Here is a 27,930-nt window from a genome sequence, read left to right as displayed (position 1 = left end):
ATTCTTCTCAACTGCAATGGATATAGGCCCAATCTGTTCAATGAATAAGGAACTACTTCCTCTCAGAAATCAGCTGAGTGAACTCTGAACCTCTTAAATACAAAACTATACACTGTACTCTGGATATGGTCTCACTACCATCCTGTGCAATTTAGCAAAACTTCACTCATTTAATATTCAATTCCCCATGCAGTCAGTAACAGCATTCTACTTCCCAATCCCTAACCATTTGTAATATTTGCAGACTATATTTTTGTAATTCATGCACGAGTTCATCCATATCTCGCTGTACCTGACAGTGCTGCAGTCTTATTCCATTTAAATAATTTGTTTTTCTATTCTTCCTGTCAAAATGGGTAAGTTCACACATTGTACATGATCTGCCATCTTTTTTCTCCACTTAACCAAACTATATCTCTTTGCAGACCCCTTATGTCCTCTTCAAAACTTACTCACCTATCGACTGTCTAGATTAGGTTAGATTCCCTACAGTGTGGAAACTGGCCCTTCAGCCCAACCAGTTCACACTGACCCTCCAAAGAGTAACCCACCCAGACCCATTTCCCCTCTAATGCACCTAACACCATGGGCAATCAGCAAATTTACCCACCATACGTTCAGTCTTTTCACTCAATTCATTATATAGATTGGAAATAATTGAGGCCCAGGACTCTTTTTTTTCTCTCTTTGTCTTCCCCCACACTACCGCCTAACTGTTTATTTTTTCCCCAGCACCCATGGTGTGTGTGTGCGCAGGTGTGAGACACAGTGAGAGACACAAGGTGTACGAATCTTTATTCAATTCCCACCACCAGGAAGACAGGAAACACCCGAGTGGCCAGTGACAAGCCGTGCCCTTCTCAGAGGGCAATGCTGCATTACCAAACAGTGAAGGGGAGGGCAGGGACTAAATCAAAATAGAGTTGGAGGGGGAAATGATGCATTCCACTCCCTGCGGCGCCCACCTCTCCCTGAACAACTCCAGGGTGTTGGTGGTCACCGCGTGCTCCTTCTCCAAGGACACCCAGGCCCTAACGTAACCGCGGAAGAGGGGCAGGCAGTCGGCCCTAACGACTCCCAGTTTGGCCAGGCCCAGGAGCAGACCCACTGACCTACCCTCAGGAGGTCCTCTGACCTACCCTCCCTCTTCCATGCAGGGTGTCCAAAGATCATATCTCTAATACCTGCTTCCTGACAGCTAACCAATCCTCTTTAGTAACTAAGACTTTAAGCTAGTTAAAGAGGGCGAAAGCTCAGGAGAGGTTATTAATTTTCCATAACGAGTAATAGGACAAGAGTATGGAAAGGGTCAGGTGGCACGGTGACTCAGTGGTTAGCACTGCTGCCTCACAGCACCAGGGTCCCAGGTTCAATTCCAGCCTCGGGCAACTGACTGTGTGGAGTTTGCACATTCTCTCCGTGTCTGCGTGGGTTTCCTCCGGGTGCTCTGGTTTCCTCCCACAGTCCAAAGATGTGAGGGTCAGGGTGAATTGGCCATGCTAAATTGCCCGTAATGTTAGGTGCATTAGTCAGAGGGGAATAGGTCTGGGTGGGTTACACTTCGGTGTGGACTGGTTGGACTGAAGGGCCTGTTTCCACACTGTAGGGAATTTAATCTAATCTAACCTAACTTCAGGCACACTAGTAAAGGGGGGAGTCTATGAGACCGGGGTGGTCAACTTAGGACTGAGGATGCTAAATACAGAAAGTATACAAAACAAGGTAAATGAGCTCGCGGCACATATAGAAATTGGTGGGTACGATGTTGTGGGTATCACAGAGATCCGGCTGCACGGGGTTCAGGGATAAGAACTAGAGGAGATGCTGCCTATCACAAGTTGGGGGGGGGGGGGGGGGGGCAGAGGGATAGGACTGCCTTGTTAGTAAGAAATTTGGGACTCGAGTCATAGAGTCTCTTGTGGATCCAAAGAAAGGGAATTCATGGAATGCTTACAGGATGGCTTTTTGGAACAGCTTGTCATGGAGCCCACAAGGGAGCAGGCTATTCTGGACCTAGTGCTTTGTAATGAACCAGACTTTATAAAAAATCTTAAAGTAAGGAAACCTTTCGGAAGCAGCGATCATAATATGGTAGAGTTCAGTCTGCAGTTTGAAAGAGAGAAGGCAAAATCGGATGTAATGGTGTTCCAGTTAAACAAAGGTAATTATGAGGGCATGAGAGAGAAACTGACAAAAATCGACTGGAAGCAGAGCCTAGCAGGGAAGACAGTAGAGCAAAAATGGCAGGAGTTTGTGGGTATAATTGAGGACACTGTATAGAGGTTCATCCCCAAGAAAAGAAAGATTATCCGGGGAGGGATTAGACAACCATGGCTGACAAAGGAAGTCAGGAAATGTATTAAAGAAAAAGAGAGATCCTATAAAGTGGCCAAGAACAGTGGGAAATCAGAAGATTGGGAAGGCTACAAAAACAGAGGATAACAGAGAGAGAAATAAGGAAGGAGAGGATCAAATATGAAGGTAGGCTAGCCAGTAACATTAGAAATGATAGTAAAAGTTTCTTTTAATACAAAAGAAACAAACGACAGGCAAAAGTAGACATTGGCCTACTTCAAACTGATGCTGGAAGCCTAGTGATGGGAGATAAGGAAATAGCTGGAGAACTTAACAAGTACTTTGCGTCAGTCTTCACAGTGGAAGACATGAGTAATATCCCAACAATTAAAGGGAGTCGGGGGCTGAGTTGAGTATGGTTGCCATTACAAAAGAGAAAGTGCTAGAAAAGCTAAAAGGTCTTAAAATTGATAAATCTCCTGGCCCTGATGGGATACATCCTAGAGTTCTGAGAGAGGTGGCTGAGGAAATAGCGGAGGCATTGGTTGAGATCTTTCAAAAGTCACTGGAGTCAGGGAAAGTCCCGGATGATTGGAAGATCGCTGTTGTAACCCTCTTGTTCAAGAAAGGATCAAGACAAAAGATGGAAAATTATAGGCCAATTAGTCTAACCTTGGTTGTTGGTAAAATTCTAGAATCCATCATTAAGGATGAGGTTTCTAAATTCTTGGAAGAGCAGAGTCTGATTAGAACAAGTCAACATGGATTTAGTATGGGGAGGTCATGTCTGACAAACCTGTTGGAATTCTTTGAAGAGGTGACAAGTAGGTTAGACCAGGGAAACCCAGTGGATGTGGTCTACCTTGACTTCCAAAAGGCCTTTGATAAGGTGCCACACGGGAGGCTGCTGAGCAAGGTGAGGGCCCATGGTGTTCGAGGTGAGCTACTGGTATGGATTGAGGATTGGCTGTCTGACAGAAGGCAGAGAGTTGGGATAAAAGGTTCTTTTTCGGAATGGCAGCTGGTGACGAGCGGTGTCCCGCAGGGTTCAGTGTTGGGGCCGCAGCTGTTCACATTATATATTAGTGATCTGGATGAAGGGACTGGGGGCATTCTAGCGAAATTTGCCGATGATACGAAGTTAGGTGGACAGGCAGGTAGTACTGAGGAAGTGGGGAGGCTACAGAAGGATCTAGATAGTTTGGGAGAGTGGTCCAGGAAATGGCTGATGGAATTCAACGTGAGCAAATGCGAGGTCTTGCACTTTGGAAAAAAGAATAAAAGCATAGACTACTTTCTAAATGGTGAGAAAATTCGTAAAGCCAAAGTACAAAGGGATCTGGGAGTGCTAGTCGAGGATTCTCTAAAGGTAAACATGCAGGTTGAGTCCGTGATTAAGAAAGCGAATACAATGTTGTCATTTATCTCAAGAAGGTTGGAATATAAAAGCACCGTTGTGCTACTGAGACTGTATAAAGCTCTGGTTAGGCCCCATTTGGAGTACTGTGTCCAGTTTTGGTCCCCACATCTCAGGAAGGACGTACTGGCACTGGAACGTGTCCAGCGGAGATTCACACGGATGATCCCTGGAATGGTTGGTCTAACATACGAGGAACGGCTAGGGATCCTGGGATTGTATTCATTGCAGTTTAGAAGATTAAGGGGAGATTTAATAGAAACTTACAAGATAATACATGGCTTGGAAAGGGTGGACGCTAGGAAATTGTTTCCGTTAGGCAAGGAGACTAGGACCTGTGGACACAGCCTTAGAATTAGAGGGGGTCAATTCAGAACAGAAATGCGGAGACATTTCTTCAGCCAGAGAGTGGTGGGCCTGTGGAATTCATTGCCGCAGAGTGCAGTGGAGGTCAGGACGCTAAATGTCTTCAAGGCAGAGATTGATAGATTCTTGATGTCTCGAGGAATTAAGGGCTACTGGGAGAATGTGGGTAAGTGGAGTTGAAATGCCCATCAGCCATGATTGAATGGCGGAGTGGACTCGATGGGCCAAATGGCCTTACTTCCACTCCTATGTCTTATGGTCTTATAGTCTGTGAGTGGAGTTGAGGAACTGCGAAGTAAAAAAGACTGTTGGGGATTACGTACAGAGCCCCAAGCAAAAGTCAGGATGGGGTGCAGAAAGTAAATCAGGAGACAGTGCTTTTTTTACACACCTTTTCAATTACAATAATCACGGGGGACTTCAGTAAGCAGGTGGACCGGAAAAATCGTGTTGGTAACGGATCCCAAGGAAAGAAGCGCATGGAATGTCTACAAGATGGTATTTTGGAGCTGCTTATGATAGAATCCACCACAGAACAGGCTGTTCTGGGTTTATGTAATGAGGCAGATTGGACTAGGGAGCTTAAGGTGAAGGAACTCCTAGGGGGCAATGACTATAACATGATAGAATTCAGCCTGCAGTTTAAAAGGGAGAAGCTGGAATCAGATGGAATGGTATTACAATTGAGTAAAGGTGACTACAGGAAACTTTGTTTTAACCAAGGTCTCACAGCACCAGGGACCCGGGTTTGATTCCAGTCTCGGGTGACTGTCTGTGTGGAGTTTGCACATTCTCCCCGTGTCTGCGTGGGTTTCCTCCGGGTGCTCCGGTTTCCTCCCACAGTCCAAAGTTGTGCAGGTCAGGTGGATTGGCCATTCTAAATTGCCCGTAGTGTTCGGTGCATTAGTCAGAGGGGAATGGGTCTGGGTGGGTTACACTTTGGAGGGTCAGTGTGGACTGGTTGGGCCGGAGGAATCTAATCTAATCATAAAGTGTCAGATGTTTACTGTATTATCATGATCTCTGTGATGTCTGAGTGATCAGTTGAAGATGTGAGTGAGAAGGCTCACTGCTGCACATTTTTGTTTTATAAGGTATAGTTGCATTATTATTTAAGTGATTTATGCTGTAATTAAAGTATTGAGAGTGTGGTGCTGGAAAAGCACTGCAAGTCAGGCAGCATCTGAGGAGCAGGAGAGTCAACATTTCGGGCATAAGCCCCTCATTCCTGAAGAAGGGCTTATGACCGAAACATCGATTCTCCTGCTCCTCGGATGCTGCCTGACCTGCTGCGCTTTTCCAGCAACACATTTTCAGCTGTGTCTTAATCAACTGGAATATTTGATCAATTGGTACACTCCTAGTCCCATAGTTGCTGGTTAATAAAAAGTTTGCTCTACAAGGATATGAGGGCAGCTGGTCAGAGTTGATTGGAAGGGGAGCCTAACATGGAAGGTAATGGAGCAGCAATGGCAGAGGGTTCTGAGAGTAATTTGGGAAGCACAGCAGAAATTCATCCCAAGGAATAAGAAACACACTAAGGAGAGGATAAGGCAACCATGGGAAGCCAGGGACAGCATAAAAGCAAAAGAAAAAGCATATAATATATTGGGGTACCTTTAAAAACCAGCAGAGGATAACTAAAAAAGCAATAAGTGGGGGAGGAGAAGATGAATTATGAGGGTAAGCTAGCTAATAATATAAAATAATTTTGCATGAATTTTTTAGATATATAATGTAAGAGAGAGGCAGGAGTGAACATTGGACTGCTGGAAAGTGAGACTGGAAAAGTAGAATGTGGAACAAAATCAGTGCGAAGGAATTGACTGGATGGTTTGCATCAGCTTTCACAGTGGAAGACACCAGGGAGTACCAGAACTTCAAAAGAATGAGAGAGGCAGAAGTGAGTGTAGTGGTCATCACTAAAGAGAAGGTCTGGGGAAGCTGGAAGCTGTAATGGTGATCAGTCACCCAGACCAGATGGACTACACCTAGAGTTTGGAAGGACATTTTGGAGGCATTGGTGGTGATCTTTCAGAATCACCTGGTGTTGGGGAAGGTGCAAGAGAACTGAGAAATGGCACATGCATGTCCCTTGTTTAAGGAGGGAGGGGGAAGTGAGGACTGCAGATACTGGAGATCAGAGCTGAAACTGTGTTGCTGGAAAGGCGCATGAGCCCTTCTTCAGGGAGGAAGGGGGGCAGGCAGAAAACAAGAAATTAAGAACCAATAAGCCTGACCTTGGTCGTTGGTAAGATTTTCGAGTCATTTATTAAGGATAAGATAGCTGAGTACTTCGAAGTGCAGGGTAAAACAGGGCTGAGTCAGTTTGGCTTTATTAAAGGGAGTTACCCTGACAAATCCGTTGGGATTCTCTGAGAAGGTAATGAGCAAGTTAGTCAAGGTGAGCCACTGGGTCTGTTTGCATTTCCAGAAGGCCTTTGGTAAGGGGCTGAACAGGAGATTGCTAAAAACCATAAGAGAGGAGAAAATGAGGACTGCAGATGCTGGAGATCAGAGCTGAAAAAGCGCAGCAGGTCAGGCAGCATCCAAGGAGCAGGAGAATCGATGTTTCGGGCATAAGCCCTTCTTCAGGAAACTGATTCCTGAAGAAGGGCTTATGCCCGAAACGTCGATTCTCCTGCTCCTTGGATGCTGCCTGGCCTGCTGCGCTTTTCCAGCAACACGTTTTTAAGCAAAAACCATAAGAGGCCTGGAAAGATTCCACAGAGGCTGGTATCCCGTCACCAAGACAACTTTATTTACATGTGGAAAGTCGTTGACACTGATCCAGCTCCCTCAGAACCAGGTCTGAGTGCATAGAAACTCTGATACTACTGTTCTTACCTGTCAGCCAGGGGGCCTGGAGTGGATTAGATTAAAGGACCATACAAGGAGATCAGATTCTATGAGGTCCACCTGGCTGACCTCGTTACAATTACTACATCCCTTCCCCTCTTAGACCAAGGGCAGAGACTGGTTCTATTTTTTTGTAGCTCCTCATGGGGCATTTTAGCACCGGGTCAGGTTCTGCCTCAGATACAGGTGGCACATGACACACACTAGCTTGCCTCTTGCGCACGGAGCATCTTGGAAAAAAATCATTCTCTTCTTCAGGCAGTGAAGGCCTTGAGGTAACGACATCCACAGGTGTCCATCCAAGAATCTTCAACACTTGACAGAGAGGGAGAACCACGGGTTCTGGAGCAGTTGAAAAGGCTGTCGTGCTCTTGCATTGTTTGCAGCTTTCAAATGTTCCAGGTGTTTGTTCAGGACTGTCACACCTACCCAAACTTTATACATCATCAGACCTGACCTCACATCAACCATGTCTCTTACGCATGCAGGGCTGTTCCCTGTGGTACATATACCAGATTTTATCCCCTGAAGTGTGTCTTGCTGTTTCACCCTCCCCACACAGGTCTGGGAGGATCAGATTTAGCCTTCTCCCCTCCCCTTTAGTAAATCTGCTGAAGCTGTCCCTGTACTTGCATGACAGGTGATCCTATACTCAAACAGGAACTGGGACAGTTTGGCATCTAGTCCCTTTAAACTTACCTTCAAAGTTTGGACTGCTCTTTCTGCCAGAATGTTGGATGATAAATGGTGCGGAGCTCTCCTTATGTGATGAATACCATTGAACTTTAGGAAGTACTCAGATTCTCTGCTGGTAAAGGATAGCACATTATCTGTGATCAACACTTTCAGGAGTCCGTGTATTGAAAAAGATGCACTCAGTTTTTCTATCGCTTGACAAATGAACTCTATGCCCATCCAGCTGCCTTGAGTAGGACATCCACAATGACTAAGAACATTGATCCCATTAAAGGGCCTGCACAATTAACATGTGATCCAGCCATTCCCACAAATGTTGGGTAGCTACTGGTGATAAAATTTGTCCTTGTTGGTACTGTGGGCAGTGTTCCACCAACATGGTTATGTCTGCATCCAGTCATAACTTTGTGCCAACATCTTCATTTTGGAAATCCCTGGATGACCCTGGTGAAGTTCAGCTAATATCTGGCAGCGACCTTGGCTTGGGTCAATCACTCTTGCTTCCCCTAATAATATGTCGTCCTCTACTGTGATCTGGTCTCTCTGGTTCTGAAAAGGTTTAAATTCTGGCTGTTACAGCCCTTTGATCTCCCCCAACACCACCAGCTGTTTAGGTTTGGCCAGGACTAGACCTTTCAGCATCCTAAACCCGATATTGTCAGCTATGACTCGAGTGTGTCCTGAAAATTTCACCTCAGGGTGAAAGGATGGCCCTCTAGGAGTTGGATCAAGAGGAATTTCTTCAGCCAAAGGTGGTGAATCTGTGGAACTCATTGACGCAGAAGGCTGAGGAGGCCAACTGCTCCACACACACTTGCAATGCCTTCCCCCAACTCTGTCCGCATTTTGAAATTTCAGATCACAGCGCTGGGTTCCTCCTCCCAGCTTACTAGCAGAAGTTGGGAAGCATGAGAACCCAGTACAGAAAGTAGTGCAATGCTAGTCTGAGGCAACGAAAGGCTTAAAGTCAGCAGCCTGGTCTACATTCGAGAACTGAGCAGCCATCCTAAATGAGAATGACACTACTCTTACTGACTTCATTAGTAAGTATAGAACATAGAACAATACAGCACAGAACAGGCCCTTCGGCCCACGATGTTGTGCCGAACATCTATCCTAGATTAAGCACCCATCCATGTACCTATCCAATTGCCGCTTAAAGGTCGCCAAGTATGTAGAAGACCGTGTGCCAAAGAAGTTAATCCGAATGTTTCCCAATCGGAAACCATGGGTGAACCGAGAGATCCACTCCTTACTGAAGTCCAGGTCTGAGGCGTACAAGTCGGGCAACCCTGAATACAGGAAATCCGGACACGATCTTTGTAAGGCACCAACAGGCAATACCAAACTAAGCTTGAAATTCTGAATAACCACATGTAAGCTTCATTCCTGATGAAGGGCTTTTGCCCGCAACGTCAATTTTCCTGCTCCTCGGACGCTGCCTGACCTGCTGTGCTTTTCCAGCACCACTCTATCTCCAGCGTCTGCAGTCCTCACCTTTGCCTAGTTGATGGTAACCACATGTAAACCCGTCATTTGTGGGAAGACTTACACAACATATCGGGTTACAAAGTGAATTCGAACAGAATCGTGGGTGACAATACATTCCCACTTGATGAGCTCAATGCATTCTACGCTCACTTTGAACAGAAGCTCAGTGAAATGATGTCACCTATCCCAACAGCTTTGGATGCAGCCGTACCAACTGTCACCATCCCAGACATTAACTCGGTCTTCTTGAGAGTGAACCCATGGAAAGTGACTGGCTCAGATGGAGTCCAGCCATGCACTCAGATCCTGTGCTTGCAGCTGCTGGGAATATTCACAGACGACTTTAACATGTTTAACATGGCACTCATCCACTGATTCTATCAACAGACACATCGACCTGGACCCAGTATACCGGCTACTGCAGCGGACAGCAACTGACAACCGGAAGCGGCAGAGACAAGCCACTATAAATGCCGGAGGAAACATGACAGAAGCGCTTCACAGGAGGCTCCCAAGCACTGAGGATGTCACCTAGACAGGGGGCGAAACGTTTGCAACAAAAACTCTCAGCTCGGCGAACAGAACCACAATAACGTCTTTAACATGCTTTTACTAGGAAATCAAACCCCCACCTGCTTCAAGAAGACCACTATCATTCCAGTTACAAAGCAGAATGAATGTTTTAAATACTAATGTTGATATCTCTCTCTCTATACACCTTCTCTGCAGCAATGACACTGTATTCTGCTACCCTGATGCACTTTGTATGGCATGATCTGCCCGTATAGCACATAAAACAACACCTTTCACTGTATCTCAGTACACATGACAATAAATCAAACCATGCTAATATTACACCTTACGCCATGAGTTTGTCATTTGTGTCGTGTCCTTTGGTGTGGCACCTTATCAAATGCATTTTGGAAATCCAAGTACATCACATCTACAGGTTCCCATCTGCCCATTTGACTTGTTAGCTCCTCAGAAAACTCTAAGAAATTAGTGAAACATTATTTTCTTTCCCTGAAACCATGCTAACTTCACCCAATTGCATTAAGATTTTCTAAGCGCTCCGCCACTACATCTGTAATAATAGATTCGAGCATTTGGGCTGTTTGGCTTCCTTCTTTCTGTCTCCCTCCGTTTTGAAAATACAGATACATTCACTCTTTTCCAATGTTGGAAATGTTGTCACTTCAGAAATAAATGAAATGACTATCACAGCTCCTTTTTGGTCCCCAGGATGAACTCCATCGTGTCTTGGGGACTCTTCAGTGTTTATTCTAATAAGCTTCTCAGTGCCTTTTCTCTGGTACATACAAATATGAAGTAGGAGGGGCAACACACTGTTTGGCCTTTGTTTCAATTGCTTTTACTAGGAAATCAAACCCCCACCTGCTTCAAGAAGACCACTATCATTCCAGTTACAAAGCAGAATGAATGTTTTAAATACTAATGTTGATATCTCTCTCTCTCTACACCTTCTCTGCAGCCATGACACTGTATTCTGCTACCCTGATGCACTTTGTCCCTCTAACCTCCTAACTTATGTCTGGGATATTATTTGTACCTTCTACAGTGAAAACAAACAAAGTATCTGTGCAGTGTATCCATCATATCCTTATTTCCCACTATTAATTCCCCTTATACTTTGGAAGGATCAGCACTCACTTTCAGTACTATTTTCTCCTTTAAAAGTCTGTAGAAACCCTTCCTTTAGCGAGCTATCCTTTATATCCCAATTTCTCATTTTTTCAGCCAGTCTTTGCTGCTTTCTGTAGTCTGTCCAGTGTTCTGACCTACCCCACTAACGTTTGCAGAATTGTGTGCACCTTCTCTGCATTTAACATAGTCTTTAACTTCTTTGGTTAGTCACAAATGACATATCCTTCTTCTTAAGGCTTTACTTTTCACCGGAATATATCTTCGGATGTTATGAAATATCTCTTTAAATGTCTGCCACTGTATTTCCCTTTACCTAAGTTCCCAGTTCACTGTTGCTAGCTCTGTCTCCATACCCTTGTAATTGCCTTTAAGTTAAAAACACAAGTCATTGATACGCCTTTCGCTCTCTCAAACCAAATGTGAAATTAAATCACATTAAAAGCACTGCTAGCTAGGGGCTCCTTTACCATGTGGTCCATTAATTAATCTTGTCTCAGTGAACATTCCCAGGCCCAGAACAGCACGTTCAGCTAAAATGTACTGCACTCGGAAGTCAGCAAAAATAATTCGATAATCTCATCTTTCACTAATCTGGTTCAACCAACCCTTATGTAGTTTAAAACCATTCATGATTATTGCTACCAATCTTACAAACCCCATTTATTTCTACCTGTATGCTCCATCATAGTGTAATTACTGTTTGGGAATTTATCAACTATCCATGCAAGTTACTTCTAACCTCTACCCAAAACTTGGCTTGACATCTTGATCTTTAGAACTAGGTTATCTCTTAACTATTTTACCAATGTCATCCTCACTTAACAGAATTCACCAGACCTTTTCTTCCAAAGTTTGATGTACATTGAATATTCAGGTCACACCTTTGTCATCTGCATTTATCATTGCTGCCAATTGTTCTTACCTCTCTCCTTGAGTATGGGCTGATGTGTCAGAATCCATTCAGTAGGTACATAAGGCAACTGTGAGGGGAAAAGTTAACAAAAAGGTTAAACCTACACCAAAAACATTCTATCACACTGCATATGTCACGTGCATCAAAGCATAATTCATATTTAGCACCAGAAGGAAGATATTTTATGATGTCTCCAAAGTAATGCAACACTCCCAGCTTATTTCTCCAAATATACTTTACAAAGGTAGGCAACTGGCAACCTGTTCTTCAATCACTTCTCGTGTCCTCTTCCCAAAAAATGCCTGTTCCAGGTTTGTACGAAGTTCTCTCTTCTACAGTTTCTCTTCACTGCCAGGCAGTGTTACCCATTCCAAAACTGCATAACTGAGGTATTCCACCTTGAAGATTTCATACAGGTAAAGGCAATGGAAGACTAGCCCATGAATCATTAATATGTATTACTGAAGTTCATTTTTGATCATAAAATGCAAGACCAAAAGTATAGCATTTCATTCTGCCATTCAATGAGATCATGGCTGATCTGGTAATCTTCAATTCAACTTTCCCCATACTCCTCAATCCCTTTACCGATTAAAAATCTTTAAACCTCAGTCTTGAATATTCCTAATGACCCAGCCTTGACAGCCCTGTGTGGTAAAGAATTTCACAGTTACTCCCAATGGACGGAAGAAATTTCTCCTTATCTCTGCCTTAAGTGGGTTAGCCCTTATTCTGAATATTAAATATTGTCAAATAATTTGACAGTGAGACTTTTTATTGCAGTCTTATTACTGTCCTGTTTTGATAACTTGTTATGATCTGTCTACCTTAATCAGTTGTGCAGTTTTGGATTACTTGTTATTTTAGTTAGACCCTCAGCGTGTAACTCTTATACTTATCATGTTATTCCAGCCATTTGGTTTGTCTCCAGCACCACCATTTTAAATTTGTTTTTCTTATTATCTCTCTGCCTCAATCAGATTATAGGTCATCCCTTCACTTACTCTACTCACACCATCGGACACTTTTGATAATCTGCAGAGACTTATTACTCAGCTTGTTGACACCCCATTGACACCATTTGTATGATCTTCGGATTTGTCTACCTATAAATTCTGTGCCCTTGTGCTTCTCTTCACTTTACCTGACGAAGGAGCAGCGCTCCGAAAGCTTATGATTTCAAATAAACCTGTTGGAGTGTCACCTGATGTCATGTGACTTCTGACCAATTAAAGCTGATTAAGGGTTTCTAAACAATCCTGAAGAAGGGCTTATGCCCGAAACGTCGAGATTCCCGCCTCAGGCGACTGACTGTGTGGAGTTTGCACGTTCTCCCCGTGTCTGTGTGGGTTTCCTCCGGGTGCTCCGGTTTCCTCCAAAGATGTGCAGGTCAGGTGAATTGGCCATGCTAAATTGCCCGTAGTGTTAGGTAAGGGGTAAATGTAGGGGAATGGGTGGGCTGCGCTTTGGCGGGTCGGTGTGGACTTGTTGGGCCAAAAAACCTGTTTCCACACTGTAAGTAATCTAATCTAATCTAATCTGTAAGTAATCTAATTCCTGATGAAGGGCTCATGCCCGAAACGTCGATTCTCCTGCTCCTTGGATGCTGCCTGACCTGCTGCGCTTTTCCAGCAACACATTTTCAGCTCTGATCTCCAGCATCTGCAGTCCTCACTTTCTCCCAATCCTGAAAGCCACTCAAACCTCCCTCTCTACAGCAGAAGGCCAGTCTGATGATCCTCAAACTTCAACATCCAGAGCTGCAGATCCATAGCCTTACACCTCCAGGTAAGCATTCTTTTACATGAGGCAATAAACATTAAAATATATTGTTTACACATGGTTTTGTGTCTATTTTATGTTTTACATTTACCTTATGTGCATTTTCTGTACTTGTTTCTAACATAGAAATGTAACCAGAATATACACAGATACATGGGTTTCGATGGGAATATGTGCTCCAAATAGCTGTTTCACTTAATGCAGTGATTTTCAGGAATGTAACTAGAGGCATAAAGATGTACAGCAGACTCTTTGGTCCAACTTGACCAGGCCAGCCAGATGTCCCAACGTAATCTAGTCTCATTTGCCTGCACTTGGCCCATATCCCACCAAACCCTTCCTATTCATATACCCATCCAAATGCTTTTTAAATGCTGTAATTGTACCAGCCTCCACCACATCCTCTGGCAGCTCATTCCATACCCGTACCACTCTCTGGGTGAAAAAGTTGCCCTTTAGGTCCCTTTTATATCTTTCCCCTCTCACCCTAAACCTATGCCGTTTAGTTCTGGACTCCCCTCCCCAGGGAAAAGACTTTGCCTATTTACCCTATCCATGCCCCTCGTGATTTTGTAAACCCCTATAAGGTCACCCCTCAGCCTCCGACGCTCCAGGGAAAACAGCCCCAGCCTGTTCAGCCTCTCCCTGTAGCTCAAATCCTCCAACCCTGGCAACATCCTTGTAAATCTTTTCTGAACCATTTCAAGTCTCACTGTGCGTGGGTGGCACGGTGGCACAGTGGTTAGCACTGCTGCCTCACAGTGCCAGAGACCTGGGTTCAATTCCTGCCTCAGGCGACTGATTGTGTGGAGTTTGCACGTTCTCCCCGTGTCTGCGTGGGTTTCCTCCCACAGTCCAAAGATGTGCAGGTCAGGTAAATTGGCCATGCTAAATTGTCCGTGATGTTAAGTAAGGGGTAAATGTATGGGTGGGTTGCGCTTCGGCGGGTCGGTGTGGACTTGTTGGGCCGAAGGGCCTGTTTCCACGCTGTAACGTAATGTAAACAACATCCTTCAAATAGGAAAGAGACCAGAACCACCACATTAATTAAAGACCATCTTTCTTTGGCATCATTATATTTTTGATTGTGTAACCAAAATGATACCTTTTCCAGCAATATGAATAATATTTATATTATGTTTGAATGATCAAATCCGTAGTTACAGTCTAGCATTTTTAGTTTAAAATTTCTCTACAAAGGTCAAGGTAATATGGTTAGTGTTATGAAGTTAGCTCACACTGCTACTGGATGAATCAGATCCAAGAATGAAATGTGGCTCAATAGATTTATTTAACAATGGTGAACAGATGAGATGCGGTGTGTGTCTCGGTGGTTAGCAGTGCCTCACAGCACCAATGCTGTTCAATACCAGCTTTGGGTGACTGTCAGTATGGAGTTTGTATGTTCTCCCCGTGTTTGCATGGGTTTCCTCTGGGTATTCCAGTTACCTCCCATAGTCCATAGGTTAAGTGCATTGGCCATGCTAAATTGCTCCATTATGTCCAGAGATGTGAAGGCGAGGATATGTCATGCTTCATGTGGGGTTATGGAGATAGGAAGTGGGGTTGCTGCAGATAAGATGGACTGAATGGGTTCTATCTACACTGTAGGGATTCTATAATTCTGAGACCGTAGATTTTCTTTAAGTAATAAACTTCTGTTTTCTTGTTAAAATTTTAAAAAACTAAATATAGAACAACATTGAAAGATCTTTAAGTATAAGCTATTCTTTAATACTATCACTTGTTTTGATTTAAATGCTTCTCCACAGTTCTGTCCTGTGAACTTTGAAATTTTCTTTCATGAATATTCATGAAACGGAAAGCTTTCATTTTATCAATATGTGAAAATTTAACTCGTGAAACTTCCAAAGCAGAAGAGTTTGTCTGGAGTTTTACAGATTATTAAAACTTTTACACCAAACTGTGTTTCCCTGCTCTGTTCTGTGCTGGTTTCTAGGGGAAAAACTATATTGTGTCCCCAGTGATATCTCCTCCAAAACTATTGTAGCAGCTTTCAATCTCTGGGATTTCTAACCTAAAATCAATCTTTGATTATTCTAACACAATGCTTTCAATGTTATAAATCCCATAGTAAATCACAAGGGGCATGGATAGGGTAAATAGGCAAAGTCTTTTCCCTGGGGTCAGGGAGTCCAGAACTAGAGGGCATAGGTTTAGGGTGAGAGGGGAAAGATATAAAAGAGAGCTACGGGGCAACTTTTTCACCTACAGGGTGGTGCGTGTATGGAATCAGCTGCCAGAGAATGTGGTGGAGGCTGGTACAATTGCAACATTTATGAGGCATTTGGATGGGTGTATGAATAGGAAGGGTTTGGAGGGATATGTGCCATGTGCTGGCAGGTGGGACTAGATTGGGTTGGGATATCTGGTTGGACCGAAGGGTCTGTTTCCGTGTTGTACATCTCTCTGACTCTATAAACATTCCGGGGAAGTTGCAGTCTGCTCTCTGACACATATTGGATTAGATCACTGTTTCTCAAGGGAATCTCAGACATTTTTTTAAAAACACTTCGTAAAAATAACAAACACTAATATGCTAATTTGAAATTAAACTGTAAAAATTATTTCTATATACATAAATCATACACTTTTCATCACATCTATGCATATTAGCATTTCTTTGTGATCCAGATGAACATAAACTTCAAAATGTTTGAGGGCCAGTAATAATTCCAGTTCCCTTTTCTCCTGTCAAATGTAAGACAAGTCACCTGCATCAATCACTATTTTAAAGGGTTTGGTGAAGTTAGGGGTGTCCTATACTAATTCATTTGTTCAGATCGCATTTAGCTTTTCAAAAACTGTTTAGCACTCTTGTCACTATATTATCCTTGTTTGTTTTATGAGCAAATGTGACTAGTTTAGTTTGGGAAATCTGGTTGGAATGGACAAGATGGACCGAAGTGTCTGTATCCATGCTGTATAACTGTATGACCAACATCCTGTATACAACCTGAACATGACATCCCAAATCAGCAATTAAGATAAGCGTGCTAAACACCTTAACCACCTTGCCTATCTGTAATGCAACTTTTAAAGAACCACATACCACAACCCCTAGGTCTCTCTGTTCGACACCACCCCCCAGGGCCCTACTGTTAACAGTATAAATCCTGTCCTTGTTTGTTTTACCAAAATGCAATACATTGTGTTTGTCCAAATTAAACTCCATCTGCCACTTCTCAGCCCATTGATTGAGATCCCCTTGTTATCTTAGATAACCACCTTCATTGTTCACTGTGCCATCATTTTTGGCGTCATCCGCAACCTTCCTAACCATGCCTCCTAAATTCTCATTCGAAACGTTTATATAAATGACAAAGTAAACCCAGTGGAACATTGCTGCTCACAGGCCTGCAGTCCCTCCCCCACCACCCTCTGACTCCTACTATCAAGTCAATTTTGTACAAACTGGCAAGCTCTATCTGAATCCCATGTGATCTAACTTTACTAATCAGTCTACCATGCAGAACCTTGTCAAAGGCTTTACTAAAGTCCTTCGGCACCTTACCCACGGCTGTGGATGATACAAACATCTCTGCTAGGGGGCCTGCAATTTCTGAGTAAAAAATGAGGTCTGCAGATGCTGGAGATCACAGCTGAAAATGTGTTGCTGGTCAAAGCACAGCAGGCCAGGCAGCATCTCAGGAATAGAGAATTCGACGTTTCGAGCATAAGCCCTTCATCAGGAAGGGCTTATGCTCGAAACGTCGAATTCTCTATTCCTGAGATGCTGCCTGGCCTGCTGTGCTTTGACCAGCAACACATTTTCGGCCTGCAATTTCTGCCCTAATATCGAACAATGTCCTGGGATACACTTGATCAGGAGATCCACCTTTGTGCTTCTATGTCTTGGTTTCTGTATGCCAAGTCTGGCTTATATGGAACTTCCTATGACTCCAGTAAGCACTTGTACACTCAGGTGAACAATTACGGATGATAAGAACCTAAGAAATAGGAGCAGGAGTAGGCCATTCTGCTCCTGTCATTCAAGAAGATCATGACTGCTCTGCCCCAGACCTCATTTCAACCTTAACCCCTCTTTAAATACTTCCAGCGATTTATCCTTGACAATTCTTTGGGCTAGAGAATTCCAGACATTCAGTATTCTCTCACTGAAGAAATTCCTTTACATCTATCTCCTTATTCTGTAACTATGTCCTTTAGTTTGAGATTGTCCCAACAATGGAGTTATCTTCTCAATGTCTACCCTGTCAAAGGCCCTTCAAAATGTTGCATGTTTCATTAAGATCATCTCCCACCCATTTAAACTGTAATGAATGCAGGCTTAATCTGTTTAATCATTCTTGATAAGCCACTCCCTTCAACCCAGGAATTGGCCAATTGAATCACTTTTAAATTGCTTCCAATTCCCTGTATATACGTTAAATATGGGGACCAAAACTGTAGCTAATACACCAGGTGCGGCCCCAGCAACACCCCATCAAGACTCGCCTATTTCTAATTCCAACCCTCCAGTTATAAAAGTCAAAATTCTCTTTGCCTTCCTATTAATTGTTGCACCTGCGTGCTAATTCCTGCACTTTTTGTGGTTTTTCTCTATTTAAACAATAGTTTGCCTTTTGATTCTTCCTACCAAACTTCACCACCTCATATTTTCCAATATTAAATCTCAGCTGGCAAGGTTAATGCCTACTCACTCGACCTGTCTGCATCTCCTAGCTGATTCTTTATGTCCTCGTCAAAATGTCTCTGCCCACCTACTTTGGTATGGTTAGCAAATTTGGATGTGTTAAACTTTGTCCCTCCTCCAAGTTATGAATATAGATCGTAAATAACTGAGGCCCCATTATGGCAACCCATTTGCTACATCTTCCCAGTATGAAAGAGACCCATTCATCCCAACTTTGACTTCTGTGTGTTAACCGATGTATCTGCATATTACATCTGCTATTTTAAGCTACAAGCTTGTGCAACAACATTTTACAATAAGAGGTACAGAGTTAAAAGAGAGATGAGGAGAAATTATCTCAAAGGTTCGTTAGGCTGTGGAATTCAATACCCCAGGGAGCAGTGGATGGTGCGACATTGAATAAATTTGAGGAGGAGCTAGACAGATTTTTAATTAGTAATGAGTACAGGGGGCTATGGATAGATACTTTTCCAAAATGGCTGCAAAGTAGCAAGGTTGAGCGCGGGGCTCATCCTCTCCAGTCTGCTTTCCTTCTTTTCACTTCTGCTCTCGTTCTATTTTCTTTCTTCTTTTTCTTTTGTTTAAAGCCTGGAGAGCAGCGGGTGAAAGGGTCGGCTTCCAATGCCAGGACGAGCTGGATACAGCTTCACCCCCACCCTGGGGTCCCCCGGCGAGTGAGTAGGAGGTCCCGGGCTGACCTGCCGGGCCGGGACTCGTGGTCTGAGCCAAGGCTGCAGGGCCGCAGCTAGGCCTGAAAGAGTGGAAGCATTGGCGATAGGGATGGACTAATGGCAGCATCTGGAGGAGTGTCAGATGGGGAGCAAGAGGTGGGGAACCCAATCATCCCCTGGCCCCACATCGGACGCAGAGGTCGTGGGAGTGGTTGCAGCGGAGGCCTGTAATGGAGACCCTAGGTCTGGCTTCAGAGACCTGGGAGTCTGTTTCAGAGAACCTGGCCAAAATCAAGCAGAAAGGAGGAACAAAACTATTGCGTTGTGTTCATTGTTTCAAGATGCTTCTGAATCGTGGTGATACTATGTGTATATCATGCCAAAAAAAATACTTTTCACTGTCATAGTTGTGGGTATGTTCACCGAGCTGGGAAGTTGATTTGCAGACATTCTGTCCCCTGTCTCGGTGACATGTACAGGGCTCTGGAGCCTCCTGTGAGGTACTGCTGTACTGTGTCTTCTGGAATTTATTTGGTTCCATTCCTGCTGCGTCCAGTTGCTGGTTCTGATAGTTTGTTGTACTGGCCGGTAAATTGAGACTAGAAACATGGCACTCATCCACGGACTCCATCAACAAACACATTGGCCTAGATCCAATACACCAGCCTTCACAACGAACGACCAGAACCAACAAACAGAAGCAGCAGGAACAGAACCAAATAAATTCCAAGAGACAGTACAACAGCACCTCACAGGAGACTCCAAAGTACTGAAGATGTCACCTAGACAGGGGACAAAGTGTCTGCAAATCAACTTCCCAACTTGGTGAACATACCCATAACTATGGCAATCGGCACCCAAGCTACAAATCTTTACGTAAACCATGAACTCGTCACCGTATTATGTACATGTGACAATAAATCTGAATCTAATCTAATAATGAACAGGAAAGTGAAGTTGAGGCAGAGATGAGATCAGCCACGATCATATCAAATGTCAAAGAAGCAGATTTGAAGGGCTGAATGACCTCCATCTGCTGCTAGTTCTTATGTTTTTATGTGGCACCTTATTGAATGCCTTCTAGAAATCCAAATACACTGTTTCTACTGCTTCCCCTTTATCAACTCTGCTTGTTATAGCTTCAAAAGATACCTTGCAATTTTGACATACTATTTCCTTTCCATAAAACGATGTAGAATTTGTTTAATTTCATTAAGCTATTCTAAATGTACTGCTGTTTATTCTTCAATAAAGGACTCTCGCATTTTCCAGCAACTATGGTAGACTAACTGGCTTACATATTCTTCCTTTCTGTTTCACTCCATCTTGAAGATGGTGTTATACTAGCAGAATCCATGACTACGTTCCCAGGGTCCATTGGGTACTAGAATATTTTGACCAATACGTCATTCAGCTACTTCCTTTAAATCTCCTGGATGCAGGCTGTCACTTCTTGATGACCTGTCTGGCTTTAGTCTCATTCGTTGGTCAAATACTTGGTCCCTCACGAGACCGTTACAAGAACATAACTCCCATTTGTACTTTACTCATGTCACCTTTGGGATGTTTGTGGTCTCCTCCACTGTGAAGATCTATGCAAAATATTGGAATGATTTATCTGCCATTTTCCCTGTTGCCAGTTATTAAATCCCCACACTTAATTTAGCTACACCTTTTATATACCAGTGGACAATCTTGCCTTTTGTTTATATGTTTCTTGCAAATTTTCTTTTGTAATTAGTTTTCTCCTTCTTCATTAACTTTTTAATCATCTGCTGCTGGTTCTGAAAGAACTCCCAATACTCTGGCCTAACAGCAGTTTTTGCCACTATATATGCCTTAGTTTCTGATTGGATTCACAGCTAGACTGCTTTTTTTAAACTATAGGTGGTCCCCGAGTCCTTCTTTTTCACTGGAATAATTTTTTGCTAAGCATTATGAAGTATCTACAGTATTTGTCATGTCGGAGATGATGGTCTGGTGGTAATGTCACTGGACATAGAACATAGAAAAATACAGCGCAGTACAGGCCCTTCGGCCCTCGATGTTGTGCCGACCAAAGCCTACCTAACCTAAACTAGCCCAATAACCTCCATATGCTTATCCAATGCCCGCTTAAATGACCATAAAGATGGAGGGTCCACCACTGCTACTGGCAGGGCATTCCATGAACTCACAACCCGCTGAGTAAAGAATCTACCCCTATCATCTGTCCTATACCTACCAGCCCTTAATTTAAAGCTGTGTCCCCTAGTAACAGCTGACTCCATTAACAGAAAAAGGTTCTCAGTGTCTACCCTATCTAAACCCCTAATCAACATGTATCCAGAAACCATGGCTATTGCTCGAGGAACATGTTCTAGTGAACATGGTTTTAAATTCCACCCAGCTGGTGGAACTGAAATACAGTTAATAAATCTAGAACACAAGGATAATATCAATAATGGTGACCACGACAACTATCGATTGCTGCAAAAACCCACCTAATTCACTCCTATCCGATCGGCAAGCAAGTTTGCTGTTATTGCCTACAAGTGACTCCAGGCTCTCCGAAATGGCGGAGCAAGCCACTCAATTCAAGGATAACTCGAGATGGCAACAATTGCTGATTTTGCCAGTAACATCCAGATCGTCTAAAAAATCATTGTGGAAGCTCCCACTAGATGGAGCTTCAAGCCAAACCACAACTTCAGAGGTCCAGGTTTTTAAAACGACGTTAAACATCACACAACACCGGGTTACAGTCCAAGAGGTTTATTTGGAAGTACAAGCTTTCAGAGCATTTCTCCTTCATCAGGTAGTTACTGGCCACGAGATTATTCTGCTTCCCCCCCAAATGTGTTGTGACCTTCTTGGGGAACTTGGTTAGGTTCCTCAGTGCCCTCTTGCACTTGTTTGACACTTTCATAAATTCTCTCTGATCTTTTATTCTTTCTGTGTGTTGTGTTTGGTGGTTTGGTGTATCTAGCTCATAATTAATCATGGACTCTAAATGTGTAAATGATTTTGAATTTATCACATTTTTGTGTAAACAAATGCAGCCTCTAAGAATCATTCAATACCGAAGAGGCCTTTAGTCCATTGAGTGCATTCTGCCAAAAATATCCCAGTACTTACACGAGTCCCACTCCCCCACATTAGGGCTGTAGCCTTAAAGGCTGATATTTAAAATACTCATTGTGCGATTTTCCACCTTAACTGACTTCCCAGGCAATGCATTCCAGCTTTAGGGTTACCTAGGGCAACACAGTAGCTCAGTGGTTAGCACTGCTGCCTCACAGCACCAGGGTCCCAGGTTCAATTCTGGCCTCGGGCGACTGCCTGTGTGGAGTTTGCACATTCTCCCCGTGTCTGTGTGGGTTTCCTCCCACAGTCACAAAGATGTGTGAGTCAAGTGGATTGGCCATGCTAAATTAGCAACAGGGGTAAATGGGTCCAGGTGGGTTACTCGTCAGAGGACCGGTCGGGCCGAAGGGCCTGTTTCCATAGAGTAGGGAATCTAATCTAGTCTATCCCTGACTCCTTAGCCATCACCCTCTGGGTAAAAAAAATTCCTCAGATCCCCTCTAAACCCCCTGCCTTTCACTTTAAAATTATGCCCCTTGTTATTGATCCCTCGACTATCCATTCTGTCCATGCCCCTTATTATCTTATACACCTCAGTAAGGTCCCCCTTGAGTCTTTTGTTCCAAAGAAAACAGCCTGAGCTTATCCAGCCTCTCTTCACTGCTGTAGGCAACATCCTACTCAATCTCCTTTGTACCCTCTCCCAGTACAACCACATCCTTCCTACAGTGTGATGACCAGAACTGCACACAGTATTTCAGCTGTGACCTAACCAAAGTTCTGTCCAGCCCCAACAATAACTTTCCTGCTCTAATAATCTGTGCACTAACTGATAAAGGCAAGTAGGCAAAAGAGAGGACTGCAGATGCTGGAAACCCGAGTTCAGATCAGAGTGGTGCTGGAAAAGCACAGCAGGTCAGGCAGCATCTGAGGAACAGATCTACATCTCTATTCCTGATGAAGAGTTTTTGCCCGAAACGTCGATTTTCCTGCTCCTCGGATGCTGCCTGACCTGCTGTGCTTTTCCAGCACCACTCTGATCTAAACTCTGATAAAGGTAAGTGTCCCGTTTGCCACCTTATCTACTCTATTAACGTGTCCTGCTGCCTTTAGGGTTCTTTGGACAAGAGCCTCAAGAACTCGGAGCGTCTTCATTATTTGTAACCATGTTGAATATTTTGCCGTGTCATTTCAATTTATTGATATTCTGACAGTAATTTGGCTTGTACTCAATTTTCTTTCTGCTTCATTACCAGTTCTTTGGGATGTCGAAGGCTAGGAAGGGTGCAAATCCATTTTCCTCCTTCTTCCCAACATAATTTAAATAACGACATGCCACACCTACCTCAAGCTTCACTTTTTACAAACTTAATTTGATGTAAAGATGCGTGGGTTTCCTCCGGGTGCTCCGATTTCCTCCCATAATCCAAAGATGTGCAGGTTAGGTGAATTGGCCATGCTAAATTGCCCATAGGTATAGGTGTATTAGTCAGAGGGAAATGAATCTGGGTGCGTTACTCTTCGGAGGGTCGGTGTGGACTTGTTGGGCCGAAGGGCCTATGTCCACACTGTAGGGAATCTGATCTAATGTAAAGAATATAGGGAACTCAGGACTGGGAGAATGGTTTTGAACAAATTCTACCCTATTAATATTTTATATGCTCAATTAATTCCTTGTATTTGATCCATCGGAAATAATTCCTTCAAACTCTGAAACGGTGCCTACCTCACATCTCATCTCTCCCCCAGTGCTGATAGAGCTTAGTGGGTGGCACAGTGGTTAGCCCTGCTGCCTCACAGCGCCTGAGACCCAAGTTCAATTCCCGACTCAGGTGACAGACTGTGTGGAGTTTGCACATTCTCTCCGTGTCTGCGTGGGTTTCCTCCCACAGTCCAAAGATGTGCGGGTCAGGTGAATTGGCCATGCTAAATTGCCCATAGTGTTAGGTAAGGGGTAAATGTAGGGGTATGGGTGGGTTGCGCTTCGGCGGGTCGGTGTGGACTTGTTGGGCCGAAGGGCCTGTTCCCACACTGTAAATAATCTAATCTAATCTAGTCAGTATATTTGTCAACTCAACTTTGGACATTTTCACTTTGTCTGAAAACATTTAAAATCTGCCTCAGACACATTAAAATTGCATCCAGTCCCTTGCAAACAACTGGTCACCATCCTCTCCTTCACACTCCTGGTCGCGACCTTACCCTCACACAGTTGTGCTCCTCATCCTCCCTTACACGCATCCTGCTCCCCACGGGGAATTTGGATCCCACCGTCACGTACAATCTTCATTTTCTTCATCAATTTGCTCTATGGCATCTCACCTTCTTAACAGTCATAGAGATGTACAGCATGGAAACAGACCCTTCGGTCCAACTTGTCCATGCTGACCAGATATCCCAACCCAATCTAGTCCTATTTGCCAGCTTTTTATTACATGTTGCTGCCTCAATATCCACTTCTGATACCAATGACCTTCTCTATGTCAATATCAGTTAGAAACAGAGACACAAAGACAGTATGTGAGAGAATTTTATCGAGGTACAAAGAATGAAAGATAATCATGGTCAAAATGTAATATTGAGTGAGATACTAAGAGTCACAAATTGGCTGAACTAGAAATATACGGAAACCCGGGGTAATTTGACAGAGCACGTGCAAAATAAAGACTTTCTACAACAAAACTGTCACCCAAATTGATAAAATTATTAAGAAGGCATATGGTGTGTTGGCTTTCATTAGCAAGGGATTGAACTTAAGAGCCACGAGGTTATGCTGCAGCTCTATAGAGCCCTGGTTAGACCACACTTGGAATACTGTATTCAGTTCTGGTCGCCTCATTATAGAAAGGACATGGAAGCTTTAGCGAGGGTGCAGAGGAGGTTTACCAGGATGCTGCCTGGACTGGAGGGCTTGTCTAATGAAGAAAGGTTGAGGGAGCTAAGGTTTTTCTCATTGGAGTGAAGAAGGGTGAGAGGTGACTTGATAGAGGTGTACAAGATGATGAGAGACATAGATAGAGCGAATAGCCAGAGACTTTATCTCAGGCAGAAATAGCTATCACAAAGGAGCATTATTTTAAGGTGATTGGAGGATGTTTTAGGGGTGATGTCAGAGGTAGGTTCTTTACACAGAGTGGTGGGTGCATGGAATGTACTGCCACAGTGGTAGTAGAATCAAATACATTAGGAACATTTAATTGACTCTTGGATAGGCACATGGAAGTTAGTACAATAAAGGGTATGTAGGTTAGTTTGATCTTAGAGTAAGATAAAAGGTTAGCACAACATCAAGGGCCGAAGGGCCTACACTGTTTTATGTTAACTCCTTTAAATGTACCTTTGGAGTAGGTAGAAGCCATTTGCCTTAAAGGTCTTTTCCACTATTCAGTCAGAACATGGCTAATTTGCACCTCAATTCCATTTCCCCACACTTGCGTCATGTCTTTTGCTATCTTTGTCCCCTCAACAAAAATCTATTAACCTCAGTCCTGAAAGTATTAGCTAGTTCCTAGCATTGACAATCTTTTAAGACACAGAGATTCCTGTTTCCACAACTCTTCATGTGAAGTAGTATTTTTCCTGATTTCCCTCCTAAATGGCTGAGCCTTGTTCTGAATTACTACCAGAGGAAATAGTTTATCTGTTTATTATCAGTTTGCTATAACCTTTTGTTAAACGTTGAACAGGGCCATTGTTCCTTTTGTGTCCAGAGGTAAGGAAGGTGAGTGATTGCCCCTGACATCGAGGCTGCATTTGGCTGAGTATGGCTTAAGTGTAGTCTTTGGAAATTGGAATGAATAGGAGTCAGGCAGAATCCCCACTGGTTAGAGTCATAAGTAGTGCAAAGGAAGATGGTTGTGGTTGGTGAGGTCAACCATCTCAGCTCCAGGACATCTCTGCAGGAGTTCCTCAGGGAAGTGTCCAATGCCCTTCATCAAATGGGCTTCTCTCCATTTCAAGTTAAAGAGTGGGGATGTTAATTGGTGATTACTCAGCACCTTTGTGATTCCTCAGTTACTGAACCAGACCATGCAGCAAGATCTGGATAATATCCAATTCAGGGCTGCCAAGTGGCAAGTAACATTTGTACCACACATTTGTGCCAGGCAATGACCATCTCTAACAAGACAGAATCTGACCATCACCCTTTGACATATTCAATGACGTTACCATCAAACAATCGCTAGCTATAAACATCCCATTGACCAAAAGCTGAACTAGATTAGCCAAATAAAAATAGTGATTACAAGTGCAGGACAGAGCGGTGGTGTAGTGGTAATGTCATTGGACTAACTTCCTGAACTCCAAGTTAATGTTCTGAAGATATGGGTTTGCATACGCTGTTGCTGGAGGAGTTGTACAGCACAGAAATAGACCCTTTGGCCCAACTCATCCATGCTGACCCCATTTTCTAAACCAAACTAGTCCTATTGCCTGTATTCAGCCCATACCCTTTTACCTTTCCTATCTGTATAGTAAAATTTGAATCCAGTAAGAATCTGGATTAAAAATCTAGCATAATGGTGACCATGTAACTATCGTTAATTGTCAAGAAAGGGTTCACCAGTGTCCTTTAGGAAGGAAAAATACCTTACCAGGTCTGACTTACACGTAACCCCAGACCCAGATCAATGTGCTAATATCCCCTTGCAGCAATTATGGAGAGCTAACAAACAGCATGATTTTTTTAAACTTGAAAAAAATGCTGCAGTGAGTAACTCCCCTCCTGATTCCACAAAGCCTGCCCACCATCTACAGGGCACCAATCAGGAGTGCAATGAAATACTCCACCTGGATGAATGCAGCTCCAAAACATTTAGGAAGTTTCACACCATCCAAAACAAAGCAGCCCACTTGATAGGCACCTCAATCTCACCTCAGTTCCTTCCTCCATCGCTGACATTCAGTAGCAGCAGTGCACACTGCAGAAATTCACCAAAAATCCTTTGATAGCATTTTCCAAACCCATGACCACTTCCATCAAAAAAGACCAGGACAGAAGATACATGGGAACACCACCACCACCTGCACGCTCCCCTCCAAGCCACTCACCATGATGATTTTTTTTACTTATTCATTTGTGGGACATGGGCATCACTGGCTGCCCATCATTTATTGCCCATGCCCAGTTGCCCTTGAGAAGGTGAGCTATCTTCCTGAACTGTCCCTGTGCTATAGCTTGCTGCAATGCCCTTTAGGGAGAGAACTGCACAAAATTTAACCGAGTGACAGTGAAGGAATGGCAATATATTTCCAAGTCAGGATGACTGGCCAACATTTATTGCCCATCCCTAATTGTTCTTGAGAAGATGGTGCTGAACCTGCAGTCCACGTGCTGTAGGTGATCCACAATGCCCTTATGGAGGGAATTCCAGTTCTGAAGAAAGGACACTAGACCTGAAATGGTGACTTTACTTTCTCTCTGCAGTTGCTGCCAGACCTGCTGGAGTTTCTCCAACAATTTGTTTTTTGGGATTAAGATGGAAGTATGGCAACTGAGGGAGAGAACAGGAGGAGGGGATGGTACAATAGCAGGAGGGGACAGAAGCCAGAGAGTAAAGGTGGGATGATGGATGAGTTAAGAATAGAGGTGGAGGTAGGTGATTAAGGGAAGGGACAGAAGAAGAGTGGAGATGGAAATGATGTAAAGAAGAGACAAACGAGGGAGCACAGAGATAGACTGGGATGGGGCAGAACAGGAAAAGTTTGTGATTTTAAGGGAGTGATTCATTAAGTTAGATTTGAGGGGGGAGAAGGTTAGTTTTGGAGGGAAAGCAGTTGAGCAGTCTGACAACGTTCTCTCTGTACTCTCCATTTGGGTGAGGTAGAGGGGGAGACTAGAGTCCACAGAACACTATCTGACAGGGATAAATTGCTGAGTACCATATGCTGTAATATAATGAGATTCTCTATGTTATAATACTAAGTGGATTGTGGATACCAAAACACTTACCTAGATGGTAACTGAAATTTACAATACAAAATAATTACTGTACCTGTTAGAATTATTGAAATTTGAACTTGGGATTTT

Source organism: Hemiscyllium ocellatum, chromosome 50 (genome assembly GCF_020745735.1).
Source record: "Hemiscyllium ocellatum isolate sHemOce1 chromosome 50, sHemOce1.pat.X.cur, whole genome shotgun sequence".
Taxonomy (NCBI): domain Eukaryota; kingdom Metazoa; phylum Chordata; class Chondrichthyes; order Orectolobiformes; family Hemiscylliidae; genus Hemiscyllium; species Hemiscyllium ocellatum.
Note: the sequence above shows the minus strand (reverse complement) of the source record.